Source organism: Rhinopithecus bieti, unplaced genomic scaffold (genome assembly GCF_001698545.2).
Source record: "Rhinopithecus bieti isolate Rb0 unplaced genomic scaffold, ASM169854v2 scaffold_15133, whole genome shotgun sequence".
NCBI classification, from domain to species: domain Eukaryota; kingdom Metazoa; phylum Chordata; class Mammalia; order Primates; family Cercopithecidae; genus Rhinopithecus; species Rhinopithecus bieti.
In genome coordinates this window covers 2,910,603-2,931,915 of record NW_016808815.1, presented here as the reverse complement: position 1 = coordinate 2,931,915, position 21,313 = coordinate 2,910,603, and the positions used below count along the sequence as shown (strand labels likewise).

The 21,313-nt window shown below is 46.1% G+C and overlaps 1 long non-coding RNA gene across 2 annotated transcripts; it reads left to right on the top strand.

Moving 5' to 3' along the window:
• Positions 1 to 405: 405 nt before the first annotated feature.
• Positions 406 to 12,412, top strand: LOC108538946 (uncharacterized). Of its 2 annotated transcripts, XR_001888236.1 has the most exons (4): positions 406 to 1,249; positions 1,584 to 2,094; positions 6,560 to 6,725; positions 10,603 to 12,412. It is a non-coding gene; the product is annotated as an uncharacterized LOC108538946 (long non-coding RNA). The 2 variants fall into 2 exon arrangements; XR_001888235.1 differs by having other exon boundaries at positions 407 to 2,094.
• Positions 12,413 to 21,313: the final 8,901 nt, after the last annotated feature.

The following is a 21,313-nucleotide window of genomic DNA, read 5'->3' as shown; positions in this document are numbered from 1 at the left end:
AGAGAAGCATCAGCCACATCGAGAGAGCACCTCTGTTCTTGGTGACCAGCTGGGCTTTGCGATTCCCCGTAGGGCCAAGCCAGCACGCAGGAGGGATGCAGGGAGCACCCCAGGCCCAGTGGATAGCCAGCTACAGCTAAATGAAGGGTCCCTGCAGGGAGCAGAAGGCAGGCTGTGAACTCTTGGCAATTCTCCCAGTGTCCCGCTGATACACAGTTAACCTGCTAACAACAAAGTAGGTCTTGAGTGTGAATACTGGGGATCCTCCATATTTTTTTCCCTTGTGATCCTTTAAAAAATTATGTAATCTGAGCTGAGACAGAAAGAGCTTTCCTGCTTTTAGCTGAAATAGGTCAAAAGACTCTTGCTGTAAGAATTGTTTGGTGCTGTCCATTCTGAGTGATGGAACAGTGGGGAGGTGTTGCTAAGCAACACTGCACATCCTTCTGAAGCCCATCATCTCCTAGCAACAGGTGGCAGGGTACGACCCCCCTGCTGTGGGAGCCACGGCGGGTGCACTGCCTGATGCCCGTTTCACTCCCCTCTGATCACAGGCATTCACTCTTGCAGCAGCTGGACCTCTTGAGCACCTACAAATCCCCTTACCAGGAACCAGGGATACAGAAATTCCAAGTTGAGGTCTCTGCCTTCAGCGGGAGTTCAGCCTGGTTTAGAGCGAGATACGGAAACAAACAAAAAACTGTATCATCTCAACAGTTGACCTCAGAATTCTTCATCAGGAGGGTACTGGCTTTATTTAGGAAAGATCTTGATAAACTTCTGCAGCACAGCAATTTGGTTCACGAGGGCACGGATGTTGTCAGAGACAGGGCTTAGTGGTTGGAGTTCCTGAAAGAGAGGGGAAGAGAAGGCAGGACGTGCACAGGTGGCCCAGCTGTGAGAAAGCCTGGCTGGAGGGCTGCTTTGAAGAGTGATACGGATTTTTAAGTGCTTTGCTTTTAAAAGTACCTCTGGTGAGCCATAAAGCTTCAGTACACATTCTGTGGCTCCCAGCAGAATTCTGCTCACTGTTACCACGGAAGCAGCGATCAAAGAGAAGGGGCTCTGTTGAGTGCGTGCCGCGGCAGAGGTCAAGGAAAAGCCACCAGTAGAGACAAAGAACAACTTGACCAAGGCTGCGACCTTGAGAACACAAGCCTCCTACCCCCAAAATTCAGAGAAACGCCGGGCAGGACACTGACTCCAGTCTGAGAAGCTGGGTGGTGGGATCTGAATTGGTCCAATCCAGGTCTGAAGGGTGGGGAGCTCCCCACCGACTCCTGGCTGTCTGGTGACAAAAATGGGGGGAGGAGCCTCCAGTTCTGCCTGGGGAGGCAGGGAAAGGTGCTCAGAGCAGGTGATGCCAAGCAAACTCCCACAGGAGGAGACAGGAGGAGGTGCTGATGAGAGGGCTCCAGCCAAGCAAAGGGAGCAAAGGCCCATCTGCCCATCGGTGTCAAACCTCTGAACATGGAGAAATTGTCATTTAGTGAGGTGTGGGGCAAAGGTGGAAAACCTCAGACATGATACCCCAGCTTCGGAAAAAGATTATATTTTTTTCTCAAATTCAAATCTCACACCAGGATGGCCCTGTCTACCTTCAAAAGTGGTGCCGTATCCAGAAATAGATGATGGCTGGATGGATAGACAGACACCAAAGAGAAACCCATTACCCTCTCTCAAGAAGATTGCCTAAGAGCGTATTCCAGAGCAGCCTCTGATGCTGGGCGTGGCAGAGCTCACAAAGGACTCAACTTTTCCAAATTTGCACTGTGCTATCTGGCCTGCTGAGTCAGTTTGCAAGGCACTTGCGTTGTTAGTATCTATCTGGCTTGCCTCCTATTTCAGGGTGACAAAAACCTACTTCTTGTCCCTGGCAGTGCACAACCCCTCCTTCAGTAAGTTTCCCGTCCTGTGGTGGTTGCCCTATGTTGGTCTGCCAGCTTCCCTGTGTCTGCTCTGCCTCAGTCATCTCAGGGTACAGGCAAAGCCGACCCTTCTACCTGGCCGTGCTGAACTAGGACAAAGTTTGTTCAACAACACTGAGCAGCCCGCCCCGCGGATGGGTGCGTTCAATGTGTCTGCACTTGCCAGGTACATCCGGCTTCTGCTTCAGGACAATTACGGGGCACTCTGCAAAATTACTTACTGAGTTGGAGTGCCTGAGAGCACTTCCATTGTGACAGTGGAAGAGGGCGCTGGGAAAGCGCCTTTAAAGGGCAATGGAGGTGCTAACGGAGAGCCTGGCTCCCAGGTTCACCCACACCCTCCAGGGCATGTGGGTGGACATGGAAGTCAGCAAAAAGCAAGAACTTCTCCCAGGGCATGGGTATGGCGCTGGAAGAGGGAAGGGCATGGGGGCCGTCTGGCTCTGATCCCACCAGCTGGTTGGGAAAGGCTTCTCATGAACACTTCACACACAAAGTAAGACTGATGGATGTTATGAGGAGCCACCTTGCGTACCAGTGTCTGTTGAAGGAATGGACAGCGCGGGTGCATAGATCCAGTCTTCCTCACTGGCTATGGTGTTCTTGCTGATCCATATGCTCCCTCTGTTCTTACAGGAACCAAACAGTCCATGTCGAGGTGGAACCTCACAACAGCTCTGTGGGCCCTCCCAGACACACCCCGGGGTGGGGACGGGAGTGTGCTCTGGGGCCGGGACCGCCTGGGGTTGTTCTGTTCCACAGTTGTCAAACAGACCCACCCTCAGCAGAGAGGCAGGGCGAGGAAGGCACAGGAAGGAAGGATGCCTGGGCTACCACTGAGGTTGCCACGGTTTCTTTTTTTCTTTTTCTTTTTTCTTTTTTTTTTTTTTTGTTTTTTTGAGACAGAGTTTCGCTCTTATTGCCCAGGCTGGAGTGCAATGGTGCGATCTCAGCTCACTGCAACCTCTGCCTCCTGGGTTCAAGCAATTATCCTGCCTCAGCCTCCCAAGTAGCTGGGATTACAGGTGCCTGCCACCACACCCAGCTAATTTTTGTACTTTTGGTAGAGACGGGGTTTCACTCTGTTGGCCAGGCTGGTCTCCAACTCCTGACTTCAGACAATCCACTTGCCTCAGCCTCCCAAAGTGCTGGGATTACAGGCATGAGCCACTGTGCCCGGCCAGTTGCCACAGTTTCCATCTCTGCTAAGGGTTTGGCCTCTGCCTCTGCGGATTTGATTCAGAAAGTGGTGCTGTTAGTATACCAGGAAGGAAGGTGTCTGTGAGAAATTAATTCGCACTCACAGGACTTGTAAGCCAGAAGGCTGGTTTCCTTGTTGATGGTGGGAGGCATAAAGATGACCTCGCCTGTGAGCCCGGTCCGAGAACTTTGCACTTTGCCAAGCTGTCCTTCGAGTATAACGGTGACAGACAAACATTCTCCAAGATCAGAGGGAGACAGCACCCAGGGCCCTTTCAAAATGTAGTTGAACATAGTGAGATCCCGTCTCTACAAAAAGTAAAAACACAAAATTAGCTGGGCATGGTGGCACATACCTGTGGTCCCAGCTTACTGCGAGGCTGAGGTGGGAGGATCCTGTGAGTCCAGGAGTTTAAAGCTACAGTGAGCTATGATTGCACCATTACACTCCAGCCTTGGCGATAGAGAGAGACCCCGTCTCTAAAAGCAAAAAAGTAGCTGACAATGAAGTCTGGCCAACTAACAGATGAAGCAAAATAAGAAATGAAGTGAGGGAAAGGCCATGGGGAAAAGACTGGTAAGAGAGATGACTCCATGTAAGCAAATAGTTAAAGCTAGACTATGGAAGAAATTGTGGTTTCAGAATAAAATGTAAATCTTGACAGCAGAAAGCTAGCAAACTCAGGGGGCTGAGGAGAGGAGGGAAGAGGAAATGTAAGAATGCCAATTTCCTTATTCATAACAAGGAGTTAGTAGCTACTGCCTATAATTAAAACACATAAAATAATTGCTACTTATTAATATTTTTCATAAACCCTTTCCTTAATTTTAGCAAGTTATTTTAGAAACTAGTATTTTTTTTCTTTTTTCTTATTTTTGTTGTTTTGACATGGGGTCTCATTCTGTCACCAAGGCTGGAGTGCAGCAGTGCAATCACAGCTTACTGCAGCCTCACAACCTTCTGGGCTCAAGCAATCCTGCCTCAGCCTCCCAAGTAGCTGAGACTACAGGTACATGCCATCATGCTCGGTTAATTTTTTTTTTCTTTTTTTTGTAGAGACAAGGTCTTGCCATGTTGCCCAGGCCAATCTTGAACTACTGAGCTCAAGCGATCCTCATGCCTCACCCTCCCAAGTACCTGGGACCACTAGTATATTTTGTGATGAGGAAATAATTTCTCTGAAATTCAGCAATTTCTACCTTTTTACTTCATTTTGCAGGGGGAGGGATTGTTAAATTCAAGTACAATTACCCTCAACATTTTTTGTTTAAAGTAGGACGTAGGCACTAATCATAAAATAAGAAGCTGTCATCAAGAAACAGTTGTCATCAAGAAACAACATTAAAGGAGTTCAAGGGGAGGCCAATAGGATGTGAAAGGTATTTGCAACATAATACTAACAAAGGTAAACCTACCCAGTAGAAACAAATTGGGTAAAAGACTTGAACAGGCACTTCACAAAATAGATAGTATCTTAATTGGCCAATAAATACATGGAAAGGTGCTCAACCTCATTAGTCTTCAGAAAAATGCAAATTAAAACCACAAGAAACTATGGTAGCACACTCAGAATAGCCAAAATGAAGGGGGGAGAAAACCTGACAATATCAAGTGTAGACAATGGAGATCCCTGGAGCTCTCATTCATTGTTGATAACAGGGTAAATGGGTATAGCTAGCTGGGAACACTGTTTGTTCCCCTCCCCACCTCCCCTCCCTCTCTCTTTCTCCTTCTTCCACCCACCAACATGCCCAGCTAATTTTTGTATTTTTAGTAAAGACGGGGTTTCACCATGTTGGCCAGGCTGGTATCAAACTCCTGACCTCAGGTGATCCACCTGCTTCAGCCTCCCAAAGTGCTGGGATTACAGGCCTGAGCCACCACACACAGCCCACATCCACAACTTTCTTTAGCTCTGTCTCCCCTACTAATTTCTGATGCTGCCCAAATCAAAAAGGTCAGGTAAAGCAATGCAAAACGGAGCAGAGCCTTAGATTTTGAGAGGGACCTGTCTGCTTACAGCTCTTGGGGTTCCGTGAGGAAAACAGAGGTTTCTCCCAAAATGGGGTCTGTGGCACCTTCTGTTTTTCCCAAAGCACCCCAGGTTGTCAGAAATTACCTTAGGTCCCCTCATGTAGGCAATAAGAGTGGCAACAAGACACACTATGGAAATAATTCAGTCTACTGGGAAGAAAAAGAAACACTTAGTACTGTGCCCATTGTAAAGATGGATACACTGAGACACCATGCAGTTTAAAAATTCATGTTCACATAGAGTTAGGCTCCACAGCTCACTCTTCACCATCCTGTAATTCTGCTGACTCTATGCCTGGTCACCGAGGCACCTGTATGGTAGCTAATGGCCCCCTTAGAGCTTAGAACCTGGGTTTCATTCCTGCTCTACAGCTATGTAATTTTCCTCTGAATTTCCTCTGAATTTGTTGGATTCTAACTCTATAGATCTCAAATTTTATTATTTCTGAATCTCAAGAGGGGCTGTGATGTCTTTAGTAATATCAAACAACCTATAAACAAAGGACTAAATGAGGTTTAATAGTATTCAAATTTCTATATGCTTTAAAACATTGAGGCAATGTATTGAGAAACACACCTAAGAAACTGCAACCAATCTACCCTGGACAAAAATTTAGACACTATGTCTTCAAAATAAGCTAGCTATTGATACTTATGCATATTTGTATATATATCAACAGCATTTTACATATCATAACCTTAAAATAATTGAAAAGTGTCAAAATTACAGGCCGTATACATTTCTGTGGTCTTGAAAGAAATGATACAATATACTTGTTTCTTTAAAGTAGTCAATAAAATACATAAACTTCTAGAGTAATCACTTAAAAAAAGAGTTCATACCGAAGGTAGGAATACGTAACACTAGGAATAAAAGAAAGCCCAAAGCTGCAGGTTCTTAAAGACAAAAGTTACTAAAGCCTTGTTTTTGGTTATTGACCTTGGTCTTAAAACAATTATATACATAATCCTCCCCTTCCTTTTCTTGTTGCAAAGATGTGGTGATGAAACAAGGTTTGCTCATGCAGATGACAATACTCTTGAAAATGGTGGCAGAGAAATAAAATGAAGGGGATATGGTTCACTTAATGATCTCATAAAGTGGAACTTATTACCCACTCTGCCTCTTGTGTATCTCCAGACTAATATGTGAGAGAGATGAACTGGCTGTTTGCTACCAATATTTTATTTGATGCGTCATTTTTTGATTCCTTGAATAACAACTTGCAATGCATTAACAGAATCAGGAAAGCATAGATATTCAAGGAACTAAATAATTATGCAACTAATTTTTTTCCTCATCTCTAAAACATGGTAATGGACCGATTATTTTTAAAATGCAACACACTGACAAGTAGTTTATTTTTAACTCAGTTTTGGTTTGTTGTTTGTTAAGGCCATTGCTTGGGAAAAAGAAAACAAAAGAGGAGGAGAAGGAGGAGGAGGAGAAGGAGAAAGTATAGAAACAAGAAATAGAAGCACCAGCATAAGCAAATGAAGAGGAACTAGATGATGGTGATGAGAAAAAGAAAAAACAGACTGGAAGAAAGGAGAAAAAACAGGTAAGGAAATCAGATGGCCTATAAGATTCCTTTTTTCCCCTTCCCAATTCATGAAATTTGAAAAAGTCCAAAACCACCAACAAAAAAACAAGCAAAAAAATACACCCCCTGAAGAGTCACCTCTTAAATTTTGTTAAGAGTGAGATAATGCTCCACTCATGCCTGGTTCGGGTGCCAGCAGGAAGAGGGCACCCTCCAGATTCTCTAGGAGAAGGGGGAGGACTCCTCCTTGTCCTGGCTGCACCTCCAACAAGGCCCATGGTACAACACCCACAGCTTCCTACCTACCCCAGGCAAGCCAGACCCTGAAGTTCCCACTCCCCCTTCCCGGCCCCCAGACTTGCTGCTGCTGCCACCACTGGCAGCGATGCCAATACAACCACCACTGCTGTCACCCTCAATGCACTGGCCCTCCCTACAAGGCTGCTGCCACAGCCCTGCCCCTGCCCTGGCCACAGCCGGCCACCTCCTACTGCAGTCTTTGTCACCACCACCAACCCATAGCGAGGCAAGCCACAGGGCCATAGGCTCCAGCCTCCAGCCTCCAACATCTGGCAGGTGGATCCTCCTTCTCCTAGCAGGAAGCAGCAGGGCAGGCAAAGCCAGAAAAACCTGGAACAGGATGCAGGAAGTGGTAGCATTAGAGCATCACCTTGTCATGCTGTCCACTGGGTGGCAGGGGCCGGTTTCAGTGAAGGCACTCACACCCACCCTCCAAAGTCCGACCTCTCCTTTTGGCCCAAGCTGGCCAGGCACTGGGGCCTGGGGTGGGGACTAGAGACACTATAGTGCCCAGCTCCCCACTCCATAGGAATCACTGGGCCCACTGGGGCTGCACTCCTTGGGGAGCAGGAGCAGAAGAAACTCGGACCCAGCCACCCCCCAACTGAAGTACGGTTACCATTCCTGATGCCTCCACCCACGGGGCCCTGTCCCCCTGGAATCCCCCTGACTCCATGCCCAGGGCTCCCAGGTGGTCTCTGCAAAACAGAGGAAGAGGGCACAAGCCCTGGGCCCACAGCAGGTGTGGGGACCCTGCCATGCTCAGGATTCCTGTGGAAACACTGTGCACCCCACTGGCTTCCAGCAGCAGCAGCAGCAGGAGGAGGTCAGCCTCTAGAGTTTGGAGACCAGGGAGAGGACAACAGCTACTGCCTTGGAGGCCACTGCTGTCACTGCTGCCTCTGCCACCCACTGCCAGCAGCGCAGTCCCCGATAGCACCCTTAATCCTCATATCCTCCGATAGCACCCCCAGCCCAACCTCTGCCTCGGCAGTTATGCCCCAGTTAACACACCCAACCCACTCCCCCACGAGCTGCCATGGGTACTGCAACCCTAGATAGTACTCCCAACCAGCCCCCCGCCAGGGGCAGTCCGGTCCCCAATAGCACCCTCAACCAACCTCCACCCCCACCCCGCCACAGGTAGTGTAGCCCCAATAGTGCCCCTAACCTGTCCCCCACGACGGAGCATAGGCCTAGAGGTTTTTGTCTCATCCAATCATAACATGTAGTCCAGGACGCTCATTTGCACATTTTCAGAATGTGAAGGATGCTAAGGGGATGTTGCCCCCTTCCAGGCTCTTCTGTGGCTGTAGACCAGCTACTCTGTGCCTGGCTTACAGGAGGAAGAGAAGGAACCATCTGCCGCACCCTGGAGGCTGGAGCCTGTGGCATCGCAGCTCGCCTCCCTGCAGTTGCTCTCTGCGACAGAGACTGGAGTGTGACCAGAGTGGTAGAAAGGTGGTGGGGTAGGTGCACTATCGGAGGCTGCACTGCCTGTGGTAGGGGGTGGCTTGGGGTCGCCTGATGCCTGCAGCATGGAGCCGGTTGGGGGTGCTATCCAGGGCATGGGGGGTGGAGCGACTGGTTGGGGGTGCTATCTGTGGATGTACTGCCCATGGCAGGGAGCAGGTTAGGTACACCATCCAGGGTCTCACCTCCCATGGCCCTGAGGGAGGGGTCCAGGCCTAGGCCACTGGCCAGGGAGCCAGTCAGAGAGCCAGAGGTGGTGAGGGATGTCAGAACCTTAGAGGTTATCTTGAGGTCTTCTCTGGTTTAGACGTATTTTCTCATTCATGAATGTAGGAACATGGCCTAACAGGCGTTCATAGTGGCCGTTCGGAATTCTAGTTGTAGCAGGGGATAAGAGAGTTCTAGTAGTTCCCTGTGTCTTCTTTCAAAAAATGTTTATTCAAATCTTCTGTTCATGTTTAAATCAGATTATTTTTGGTTTTCTGGAGGTTTTTTGGTATTGAGTTGTTTGAGCTTATTATATATTCGAGTTTTGAATCCCTTCAGGGGTGGAGAGTTTGCAAATATTGTTTCCCCTTCTGTTTGTCGTCTCCTTTCTTTGTTGTTTCTTTTGCTGTGCTAAAAGATTTTTGGGATGACAGAATTCCATTTGTTTATTTTTGCTTTGGTCTCCTGTGCTTTTGAAAACCAAAAACTTTTGCCTAGACCAGCATCCTGGAGTGTTCCCACAATGTTTTTATTCTAGTAGTTTCATGGTTTCTGGTCTTCAGCATAACTGTTTAATCCATTTGATTTTATTTTCATGTACGATGAGAGTTGGGGTCTAGTCTCATTCTTGTGCATTATGTTTCCCCATTGTATGTATTTTCTTGGTGTCTTTGTCAAAGATGAGTTAGCTGTAAGTCTGTGCATGTATATCTGGGTCCTCTATTCCCTTCCACTGATCTATTTGTCTGTTTTCAGGACATGGCCATGCAGATTTGGTTACTACAGCTTCCCAGTACATTTTGAAGTCAGGTAGTGTGATAACTCCAGCTTTATCCTTCCCATTCATGAATGCAAGAACATTGGCTAAGAAGTGTTTATAATGGCCCTTTCTGATTTCTAGTCCTAGCAATGGGCTAGGAGGGTTCCAGTGGTTCCATGTGCCTGCTCTCATTTTGTATCTCCCAGTATCAAATATCTATTTGGTTTCATTTGCTTTGACATTTATTTTCGATGTTGTTTGTAATATAATTAGCAAAACTGGCCTATAGTCATCAAATTATCTTTAAATTGGATCATTGCCTCCATTTTGCTTTCTGTATGTAAAAGGTTGCTTTCTTCTCTTTTCTTAGATTGCATTAGAATGTGACACATCTATTCCATCTTCATTTCTCATATGTGCACACTGAATGCACAGCCTAGCATCCCACTTTCTCTGGTAGCCCCTCAGCAGCACTGTATAAGTGTTGCCTGTGGGATTTTCATTGCTGTTTCTTTATACAGGTATCATGCCTTCTGTGATGTATTGACTTGAGAATACTTTGTAGTTTTCAATTTCCAAAACATATTTGCTTTGAGGTGATGATTTTACTGCATTTTTCTAGGATAAACAATTATCCACAATCCACTGTCAGGCATTCACCCCAAATGAAACCCACTAAGCCAAAACTAACAGGAAAGTATTTTAATTATATTTTCATAGTACAAAATAATTAAACTGAGGCAGGCAGAAGAAAGTAAGAGAATCCACATAACCATAATTTATATCACTTTAAATGTTGGCAGCTCCAGATGCTGAAAATGAACCCGGGTCCTGCAACTACAGGCTTCATTTCTCCTCCCAAAGACACAGTGTGTATGATGTGTCCAACAAGAACATCTCTTGGGCTCTCGCCCCCTGACTTGTTAGTCACAAACACCGTGATGTTTGAAATCACCCATTTCTGTAGATCTATAGCCAGCCCTCCCATTCCAAAGGCTCACTGCAATTGCTCCTCAGCCCACTTCAGACTGGATTTCTGGCTTCTTCTTTCCCTCTGACCCTGAATTCAGAAGAGCTTCTTCTGAGGTCCTCTTGCTGCATCAGCTTCTCCTCCTTCTGCTTGAGGAGTACTTTAAAGTGCTCTTTATTTTTTAGGTGCCACTGCTTCTTGGCCTTCTTCACCCTCTGACTGTGAACTGTACTCAGAGCGTCCAGCAGTGCAAGGACCTGACAGGGACAAAACCTGGTGAACATCAGAATACTCTCACAGACATCGCACACTCCCATCCAGGCACCTCAGCTGACAGAATCCAAGATAGAGGCAACCCAGGATCCAAATGAATGTTAACGACTTGAAAATGCATCCTGAGCTACGAAATCATTGTTGGCATGGAAATACAGGTGTGAGCACATTTACCTTTACCACAAAACCACCTCTGTTCATCATCACTCTATGGGCTCTCTCTGCCACTAACCAGGACAGAAGGGTTCCCCAGCTGTGCCTATGACTCCACATTAAAATGCACAGGGCAGAACAGGGCCAAGCAAAGGACTGGAAATAGATTGCAGCTCTGCCTCTAACCTATAGTTCTAGTGCCGTGAATAACTCTGGCCTTATCCCCTCCTGATCAAAACTGACTTACAGTAGAAACACAAAGTGTACTGCCAAGAGTGTTATTTTCCTATCCAGCAGTCAATCAGCCACAGGCCCTTCCTTTCACAAGGCTTGGGTGTGAATGGTTGGTCTCTGCCTGGCCTTCAGCACCTTGCCTGCCTTTGCTTGGGTCTTGGGCTTGTTCTTAAATGGTAGGGCTTTCTGCAAGGCTTTTGGAATGTGCAGTGAATTAAAATGTTTCTTATGCCTCAGGATTGGCTGAAAAGTAAAACAAAGCAAAAACTGGGACCTATTTAGATTATGATCTATGTGTATTTGAAACCCACAAAACCTTCTCACTGAATTGACTTTTCCATAAGATCATTAACACTCGAATCAGCTGACTCTCAGAAATCAGGACTCAATCATCCATCAAATATGGACTGCCTCAGTGGACACCCACAATTCTAGGCAGACAGAGGAACAAATACAAATAGCTTATACTTACAACTCTTCCAGAAAACCAACTGTGCCCATTTCTATAGTATAAAACTATGAGGTCTCTACACAGCAGATGCATAGATCCAGTTTCCTCTAATGGAAAATTCAGAACTTGTCTTTGGGCCACTGAGGTGATTATTTTTTTTCAGCCTAATGAGTATAATAATCTGGCTTTTCATCTTGACTGTCAACCTCTCTGGATTTAAGGACATGGTTTTTCCTCCAATTAGCAGCCAACATGTCTTCATCCCTGGTTCTAATTAAGAGCTTTAACTTTATTGTTTCTGATGGGAACCTGGCTTTAAAAAGTGAGATTTGAACAACAGACAAAGGCAAACACTGTACATTGAATTTTCAGATTAATTTAAGTTTTATGTTTCATTAATTAAGATGATCAAAATTCTTGACTGCCTCAAAAACATTATTAATAAGTGGAAAGTTGTGCCCTAGTCGTTTCACCAAGGTCAACTATACAGATAATATTTCTCCTATGCCCTTAAATTTATCATTAAGGACATCATCCACAATAATATTCCATATTAACTGTTTAGGAACACATATTGCTTTAGAATTAAAGAATTCAGATAAATCTCCTCCTCGCAAAAAAAAAAAGTGGCACCACAAGCTGGACAATGGGCACCACATCCTAAGTATGTTTTAATAAAAATTCATGTAAGGTGTTCCAAAATTTCAGTAACTATTTTATGGAAAGAGTGATGTCTGTGAGACTTCTGTTTCTAGCAGGAACAGGTGTATTTATCTTTCAGTAATTTTTTTTTTTTAGTTTTTTTTTTTTATTTTCTTTTGTTTTGTTTCTTGTGACAGAGTCTGCCTCTTTCCCCAGGCCGGAGTACAATGGCATGATCTTGCCTCACTGCAACCTCCGTTTCCCAGGTTCAAGCGATTCTCCTGCCTCAGCTACCTGAGTAGCTGGGATTACAGGCACCCACCACCATGCCAGGCCAGTTTTTTTATTTTTAGTAGAGACAGGGTTTCACCATGTTGGCCAGGCTGGTTTCGAACTCCTGACTTAAGGTGATCCAACCGCCTCGGCCTTCCAAAGTGCTGGGATTACAGGCATGAGCCACCGCACCTGGCCTTTCTTAGGTTTTTACTATTTATTTATGACAAATATTTGACATCCGTGATTCTTTCCAGTCAAAAGTTCTTTAATAAAATCTGTTGGCCTTGGCCAATTGAAAAATAGAGTCATGTGACTCACCCATCCTGCGAATGGCCCCACAGGTAGCATACATTTTAAACTGGCTGTTAAACCTGTCTGCGATCAGGCCAGGCGTGGTGGCTCACGCCTGCTATCCCAGCACTTTGGGAGGCTGAGGTGGGAGGATCACCTGAGGTCAGGAGTTTGAGACAAGCCTGACCAACATGGAGAAACCCTGTCTCTACTAAAAATACAAAATTAGCTGGTCATAGTGGTATGTGCCTGTAATCCCAGCTACTTGGGAGGCTGAGGCAGGAGAATCATTTGAACCTGGAAGCAGAGGTTGCGGTGAGCCAAGATTCCACCATTGCCCTCCAGCCTCGGCAACAAGAGTGAAACTCTGTTTCAAAAAAAAAAAAAAACTTGCTTGTGACGTTGTCAACCTTGGTCCAGTTCTTCTGGATGGATTTGTGGTCCTTGGCATCAATGATGCAGCTGCTATCGGACCATCTCCATGGCACATAAAGGCCCACGAACTCACCACTGTCATTCTGCATCTCAAAGCCACACCTGCTGCCATCACATCGCACATGAGCAGAGAAAGCCATTTTCTGATAATTATTGCATTTGCAATTTCAATTTGTTCCCAAGCTGGTGGTATGTACATATGCTGTACTTACGTAAAGGTTTTTTGATAATAAGGTTAAAATTAAAGTTTAAAAGTAGAATTGTGATATCTCATTTTGGTATAATTATTTTTTTCTATGTGCAGTTATGCATTGAGTTTTTTTGTTATTGTTGTTTTGTTTTTTGTTTTTTGTTTTTTTTAAGACAGAATTTCGCTCTTGTTGCCCAGTCTGGAGTGGAATAGTGTGATCTTGGCTCACTGAAACCTCTACCTCCCAGGTTCAAGCAGTTCTCCTGCCTCAGCCTCCCAAGTAGCTGAGATTACAGGTGTCTGCCACCACACCCAGCTAATTTTTGTGTTTTTAGTAGAGGTGGGGTTTCACCATGTTAGCCAGGCTGGTCCTGAACTCCTGACCTAAGGTGATCTGCCTGCCTTGGCCTTCCAAAGTGCTGGGATTAAAGGTATGAGCCACTGCGCCCGGCCTACATTGAGAGATTTATTTATTTATTTATTTATTTATTTATTTATTTATTTATTTTAATAATAATTAAAATTCTGTCACCCAGGGTGGAGTGCAATGGTGCAGTCTGTGTTCACTGCAAACTAACTCCTCCTCCCTGGTTCAAGTGATTCTCCCACCTCAGCCTCCTGAGTAGCTGGGATTACAGGCGCCCACCACCATGCCAGGCTAATTTTTTTATTTTTAGTAGAGATGGGAGTTTCACTATGTTGGTCAGGCTGGTCTCGAACTCCTGACCTCATGATCCGCCTGCCTTGGCCTCCCAAAATGCTGGGTTTACAGGTATGAGTCACCATTCCTGGCCGAGAGATTTTTATAAGAATCTTTGCTAAATATTCATAAAGTTTCTTTCTGGACGGTAACATTTAAGGTGAGTTTAAATTCATATTGTTGTTTGATTTTCTATAATGTATGCATCTTTTCTACGGAAATCACTAGAAATTTTGCTGCAAAGTGAAAAGACCTTTTTCAATGGGAAGGATGGGTAAAAACCAAGAGATATTAGAAGAGGAGTAAAAGTAATTGGGGCCTGCCCAGCAACAGAACAGAGCAGCCTGCTTCACAGAAGAGTGATCCACTAGCTTTGGAAGTACTCCGGCAGAAGAGGATGAAGGGCTGTCTGCAGAGATTTCACCCCATGCCTCCAGCCCTGAGTTCATGCGTCTGAAGCCATGACTATGCTGCAGTTGGCTACCGTCCAGCAACATTTGGGAGGCACTGGTCTCATTACAGCTTTTCACTCAAAGCCAACTGGAGGAGGGGTTATTTCAGGCAATGATTCCTAGACACGTCTGTTCTCTTTGCTGACGTGTGGGTTCTTGTTAGCTTCAAACACAGAGGCTGTTCCCTTTAATTTGGTTGTTCTATCAACCTTCCCACCTTTTGCCTCAAGTGTTCCTGGCCTTAATTTAGGCTAAATTCACTTCTGTTTATATGGTTCTTCTGCAGTTTCTGCCAACATTCCAGCTATAATTCCATTTTATCTTCCTAATATAGTTGTGAGTTTCAGCATTGCCATGAACTCTGTATATGATCAGTAGGGGCATTTAAAATGATGATCTCCTTTTTAGTTTTTTAGCAAACTGTGAGACACTTGCTCTATGCAAGAGCACAACTCAACATTGGGTATACACTAGAAAGAAGCCAATAGGAGTAGGAATGTTTATCTGTTTTATTGATCTACTTCCAGCACCCAGGACAAGAAGCAGGGCACAGTAGGTGCTCAACAATGGATTGCTGAAATGAATGCACAAATGAATGAAACACCTTCCTTGCCTTCAAATATCCCCAGCTAATGGAGGAGATAGACATGCTCTTAAATAGAGATATACAAGGTACAGAGTATGTGCAAAGTGCTGTAAGAGCCCACAAGAGGGAGGAAAAAGGTCTTTGAGGATTAAGGAGGGTTTTGAGCTGAGCTCTAATGAATGAATATGAATAGGATTTTGATAGAATGAGAAATCACTGGGAGCATTTCAGGTAGAGGGAGTAGCCCAAAGTACCTTCAGGCAAAAGCTAGTTGTCCAAGTGTGGGAGAGGTAAGGATGCTGGGTGGAGGCAAAGCCAAGGAGAGATTTTGAAGGTTAAATTGAATGATGTTTCAAGCAACTTAGGTGGGGTCCATAGATGGCAGGTAGGAGCAATGGAAGTCTTTTGATCAGCTGAGTGTTAATATCTACTTTGGAAGTGGAGCACTGTGGCAGTACAGATGCTCTGCTTGAGAAGAACCAGATTGGAGGCCAGGGAATCATTAGGCAGCCACAGCAATCACCAAGGGAGAAGGCGGTGGGAATAGAAAAGAGGACAACTTTGAAAACTGCTTTAGTTCACATCCTCTGAGAAGCAGATATCAATGAGGAGTTAGGCTTATTTGCAAGAGATTTATTGAGGGAAACACCTATGAAATATAGCGGGTGAGGCTGGGCATGGTGGCTCACGCCTATAATCCCAGCACTTCGGGGAGCTGAGGTAGGCGGATCACCTGAGGTCAGGAGTTCAAGACCAGCATAGCCAACATGATGAAACCCTGTCTCTACTAAAAATACAAAAATTAGCCAGGCATGGTGGCAGGTGCCTATAGTCCCAGCTACTTGAGAGGCTGAGGCAGGAGAATCCCTTGAACCTGGGAGGTGGAGATTGCAGTGAGCCAGGATCGTGCCATTGCACTCCAGCCTCAGTGACAAGAAAGAAACTCCGTTTAAAAAAAAAGAGAGAGAAAGAAAGAAATATATAGGGTGAACCAGAGAAGGTGGGAAGATCTTCCAGACTGCAATGCAGGTCTGACCTTGGTGAAGGAGAGAAAAGGAAGGAGGAGGACAAAGCAAAGGCTCAGACTCAATACAGACCTAAGAAAGTTCTGCCAGGCGATGGGGAGTTCTTGAGCCAAAGTCTCCCTCGGAAAGAGTCCTGCCTGTGGCAGAAATGGGTGTTTGTGCTCAGTCGTGGTCCGGAAAGGGTGGTCTGCAAGCAGATACAGAGACGGACCCTGAAGGGCAGTAGCTGGGTCCTTCAACCAATTACGATCCCTGCAGCAGGAGTCATGAACTGTACATCTTTATGGCCACCACCAAGAGCTTACTGGAAGGTGGATCTAGGAAAGTGGGAGAAGTAAAGCTTACTCACAGGTTTGTAGCTGGGCATCTGGGTGGGTGATAATACTATTACCAGAGGAAGAAATTGAGTTGGAGGAGCAGGCTTTACTGAGGACATTAATGAGTTAGACTTTGAACAGGTTTAGTTTAAGATACCTGCAGGGCATCCAAGGCATATATCCTGCAGACAGCTGAAAGTCAAGGATAAATGCAGCAGAATTCCAGCTACTCACTGTGCCCCATGTCTTGCACTTTGTAGGCTCACCCCTGTCTACCTTTTCCAGTATTCCTTGCAGGTAGGTGTGGCCATATGACGGATTCCCCACAGTGGAATATGAGCAAAAGCGTGTGACACTCCCATTCCTGGCCCATAAAACCTTCTACTTGGCCAGGCACAGTGGCTCATGCCTGTAATCCCAGCACTTTGGGAGGCCAAGGCAAGCAGATCACGAGGTCAAGAGTTTGAGACCAGCCTGGCCAACATAGTGAAACCCTGTCTCTACTAAAGACACAAAAAATTAGTCAGGCGTGGTGGCATGTGCCTGTAATCCCAGCTATTCAGGAGGCTGAGGTAGGAGAATCACTTGAACCCAGGAGGCGGAGGTTGCCGTGAGCCGAGACCGTACCATTGCACTCCAGCCTGGGCAACAGGGTGAAACTCTGTCTCAGAAAAAAAGAAAAAAAGCCCTTCTACTCATGCTCCCTCATGCCCCTTCACCTTCCATTAGTCTGCATTGACAGGGCAAACAGGAAGCTTCATGTTGAAGGTGGCAGAGCTTCCATAAACCTGGGTCCCTGAGTGACTTCATAGAAGAGAGTCCCTCTGCCTATAGCCTTGGGTTTTTCAGAGGCTGAAGTGTTGCCTTTGTGTTCAGGCCATATCTATTTTATCATATATCTGTTTTAGCAGATAAGCCAACCCTGACTAACCTAAGGATGCCTAATTAGTACACTGAGGTCTGAAACAGAGGCCAAGGCTAGAGCTGTAATGTAACTATAGGAGTAAAGATAATTCAGGAGAAAGCACAAAATGAGAGAAGAGTGCTTAAGACAGACACTCAGCTAGCACCTTCTCTACACCCAAGGGCCAGATGGATCACCAGGAGCTGGGGAAGGAAACCGACACCTTAACTCAGACTGTTAGGAGGAGTTGAAGTTATTATCACTGTTTTTCAGAAAAGGAAAATGAGGTTCCAAGAGATTTAGCTAAGGTCTTGTGATGGCATAACCAGCACTCTGCGGCTCAGGCTCCTGGCAGCCGTCAGTCCCTCCCTGGGCCACGCCAGGCCAACTGGCTACTACTCATCCAGCAGTCCCCCATCTGCCTGGGGCATGGGGACTACTTGACCCCTCCCTGTAGGCTCAGCTTTTCCTCCCTTTGGTTTTCTGGTGTTACTGGTGGAGGGTCTTGACTATGAGTCATCCAGGTTCTTGGTGTTTTGAGCAAATTGGACAAAACACACAAAGCAATGAAAGAATGAAGCAATAAAAGCAGAGATTTATTGAAAGGAAAGTACACTCCACAGAGTGGGATCAGGATGCAGCAAGTGGCTCAAGAGAGCTGGTTACAGTGTTTTCTGGTGTTTAAACACCCTCTAGACGTGTCCCATTGGTTACTTGGTTATACTCTATGTAAATGAAGACTTGGCCTGCAGTCAGCCTGATTGATTGCAGGAGGTGGCCAATCAGAGGCTGAAGTGAAGTTACAAAGTTACACATGAACACTTGACCCAACTAGTCTGATTGGTTGCAGAAAGGGAACAATCAGAGGTACCTTCCATTTTTCATCTGTGACACAGTACAAAGGGAGTAGCTTCTGATCCTTTCCTTACTTGGTGTGGAGAAGTGGTGTTTTCCTTTTGATTCAGTTCTAGGAAATCAGCACAAATTGGCCTTAGTTCTCTGCCTCCAGGCCCTCTTCTTCTGCCTCACCAGGACCAATCCCAGCCTGAGACAACAGCTTAGCACCTGCTGCTCAGCGTGGGCCCCTATCTTGTGCCCCAACTATGCTATCTGGGCATCTGCTTGTGCCTGAGACTGAGCCATAGTTGGTGCCCAACTCTCATATCTGGCCGGGGCCTGGCTGCCTGGCATCAGCCCTCCCAGATTGGAGATTTGCTTTACTGCTGTTCCCCTTCTAGGAATCGTAGACTGGGGGCTTAGAGACAGCACACTCATTCAGGGCTCCTGGCCCCACGGCCCCCTCAGTTAGAGTCCATACCTCATCCGGAGCCCCCTACTGATTTATGTTTATTTGTTTTATTTTCTAATGTAGGAATTGTTTTTGCTCTGGCCCTGGGCTTTCAGATTTGTCTGCCAGACAAAACCTTCCTTCTGCTCAGCAGCTGCTGCGGGGTCTGTCCAGCCCCCAGCCTAGCCCACCATCTGTCCCACCCACAGCTGCTCTCACCGTCCTTGTGAACCGCTGACCACCTGCACTGCAGCCCTGGATAAATCACAGTACATCCCCCCTCCAGGAAGACAGGGCTACAATTGAGATGGAAAGGAGCCTGGGGCCACAGGGGTGCTGTTATTTGAGTTAATTTGATTTTTTTTTTTTTTTTTTTTTTTTTTAGATGAAGTCTCTCTGTCGCCCAGGCTGGAGTGCAACGGCATGATCTTGGCTCATTGCAACCTCCGCCTCCCAGGTTCAAGCAATTCTCCTGCCTCAGCCTCCCGAGTAACTGGGACTACAGGCACGCACCACCATGCCCAGCTAGTTTTTGTACTTTTAGTAGAGATGGGGTTTCGCCATGTTCGCCATGCTGGTCTCAAACTCCTGACCTCATGTAATTCAACCACCTTGGCCTCCCAAAGTGCTGGTATTACAGACGTGAGCCACCACGCCTGGCTGTGAGTTTATTTGATTTTTTTATTTTATTTTTTTGGGGGGACAGAGTCTCGCCCTGTCACCCAGGTTGGAGTGCAATGGCTTGATCTTGGCTTACTACAATCTCCGCTTCCCAAGTTCAAGCAATTCTCATGCCTCAGACTCCCAAGCAGCTGGAATTATAGGTACACAACACCACGCCCAGCTAGTTTTTGTATTTTTAGCAGAGACAGGGTTTCACCATGTTGACCAGGCTGGTCTCGAACTCCTGACCTCGTGATCCACCCATCTCAGTCTCCCAAAGTTCTGGGATTACAGGTGTGAGCCACCACGCCCAGCCAATTTTTTGTTTCTTTAGTAGAGATGGGGTTTCCCAATGTTGGCCAGGCTGTTCTGTTCTCAAACTGATTGGTTGCAAGAGGTGACGAATCAGAGGCTGGTGATCTGCCCCTCTCAGCCTCCCAAAGTGCTGGGATTACAGACATGAGCTACTGTGCCCCGCCAGAGTTTATTTGATTTTCTTAACTAATTTCCTTCTTGGAATATCACCAATGTCATTTGCCAGTCTCTGAATGGTTTTAATAAGATCCTTTCCCACGAGTCAACCTCGTTCTGAAAGGATCTTATCTCTAGATATTGTGGTGTCTGTCTGTTTAAATAAAAAGAGAATATTGTGGTTCTGATTTATAGCTTTTTTTTTCTTTTCTTTTTTTGAGATGGAGTCTTGCTCTGTCGCCCAGGCTAGAGTGCGGTGGTATGATCTCAGCTCACTACAACCTCTGCCGCCCAAGTTCGAGCAATTTTCTGCCTCAGCCTCTTGAGTAGCTGGGATTACAGGCACCTGCCACCATGGCTGGCTAATTTTTTGTATTTTCAGTAGAGACGGGGTTTCACCATCTTGGCCAGGCTGGTCTTGAACTCCTGACCGCGTGATCTGCTTGCCTTAGCCTCCCAAAGTGCTGGGATTACAGGCGTGAACCACCGTGCCTGGCCGATTTATGCCTATTAAGAATGAAATCATTATATCAAGGAAAAAAGTGAGAATCAGTTTCTCTACATGAACTCTGATGTAGGCTAATTTCAAAGTTATGAACTTGGGGTGAGACCTCCACATCAAATAACTATTACAATAACAAACTCAGGCCAGGCACAGTGGCTCATGCCTGTAATCCCAGCACTTTGGGATGCTGAGGCAGGCGGATCACTTGAAGTCAGAAGTTCAAGACCAGCCTGGCCAATATCGTTAAACCCCTTCTCTACTAAAAATACAAAAGTTAGCCAGGCGCGGTGGTGCGTGCCTGTAATACCAGACTGAGAAGGCTGAGGCACAAGAATCACTTGAGCCCGGGAGGAGGTTGCAGTGAGCCGAGGTTGTGCCATCGCACTCCAGCCTGGGCAACAAAGTGAGACTTCGTCTAAAAATATAAAAAATAAAAAACCTCAGCGAATTCATGCCTTTGGAGCTTTCCATCAATTCAGTTCCCTCTGAAAATGTATTGCCTCCTCCCCCTTGAAAGATACCAATCTTATTCCTAGTTAAATGCAACTGAGGAATTTATAGCCAATTTAAGCTTCACTCCAACTTAAAATAAATATTACACTTTTATAATTTTCTCTCTGTGAGAATATAGAAAACATGGTTGGGAGCATCCTAATTCTGCTTCACAAACAGCTGTCTGCCATGTTTTTGCTTTTGTTTGTTTTTTGAGACAGGGTGTCACTCCGTTGCCCAGGCTGGAGTTTAGTGGCACAATTATGGTTCACTGCAGCCTCCACCTCCTGGGCTCAGGTGATCCTCCCACCTCAGCCTCCTGGGTACCTGGGACTACAGGCATGCACCACCACATCTGGCTAGTTTTTTACCTTTTTTTGTAGGAGAAACCAGGTTTCTCCACATTGCCTGGGCTGGTCTCAAACTCCTGAGTTCAAGCAATCTGCCTGCCTTAGCCTCCCAAAGTGTGTCTGGCATGGTGAAATGCTAGGATGTTGGCCTGTCCCCCACAGAGCAGAGTCACAAACTGCTGGGCACTCAGGTGATAC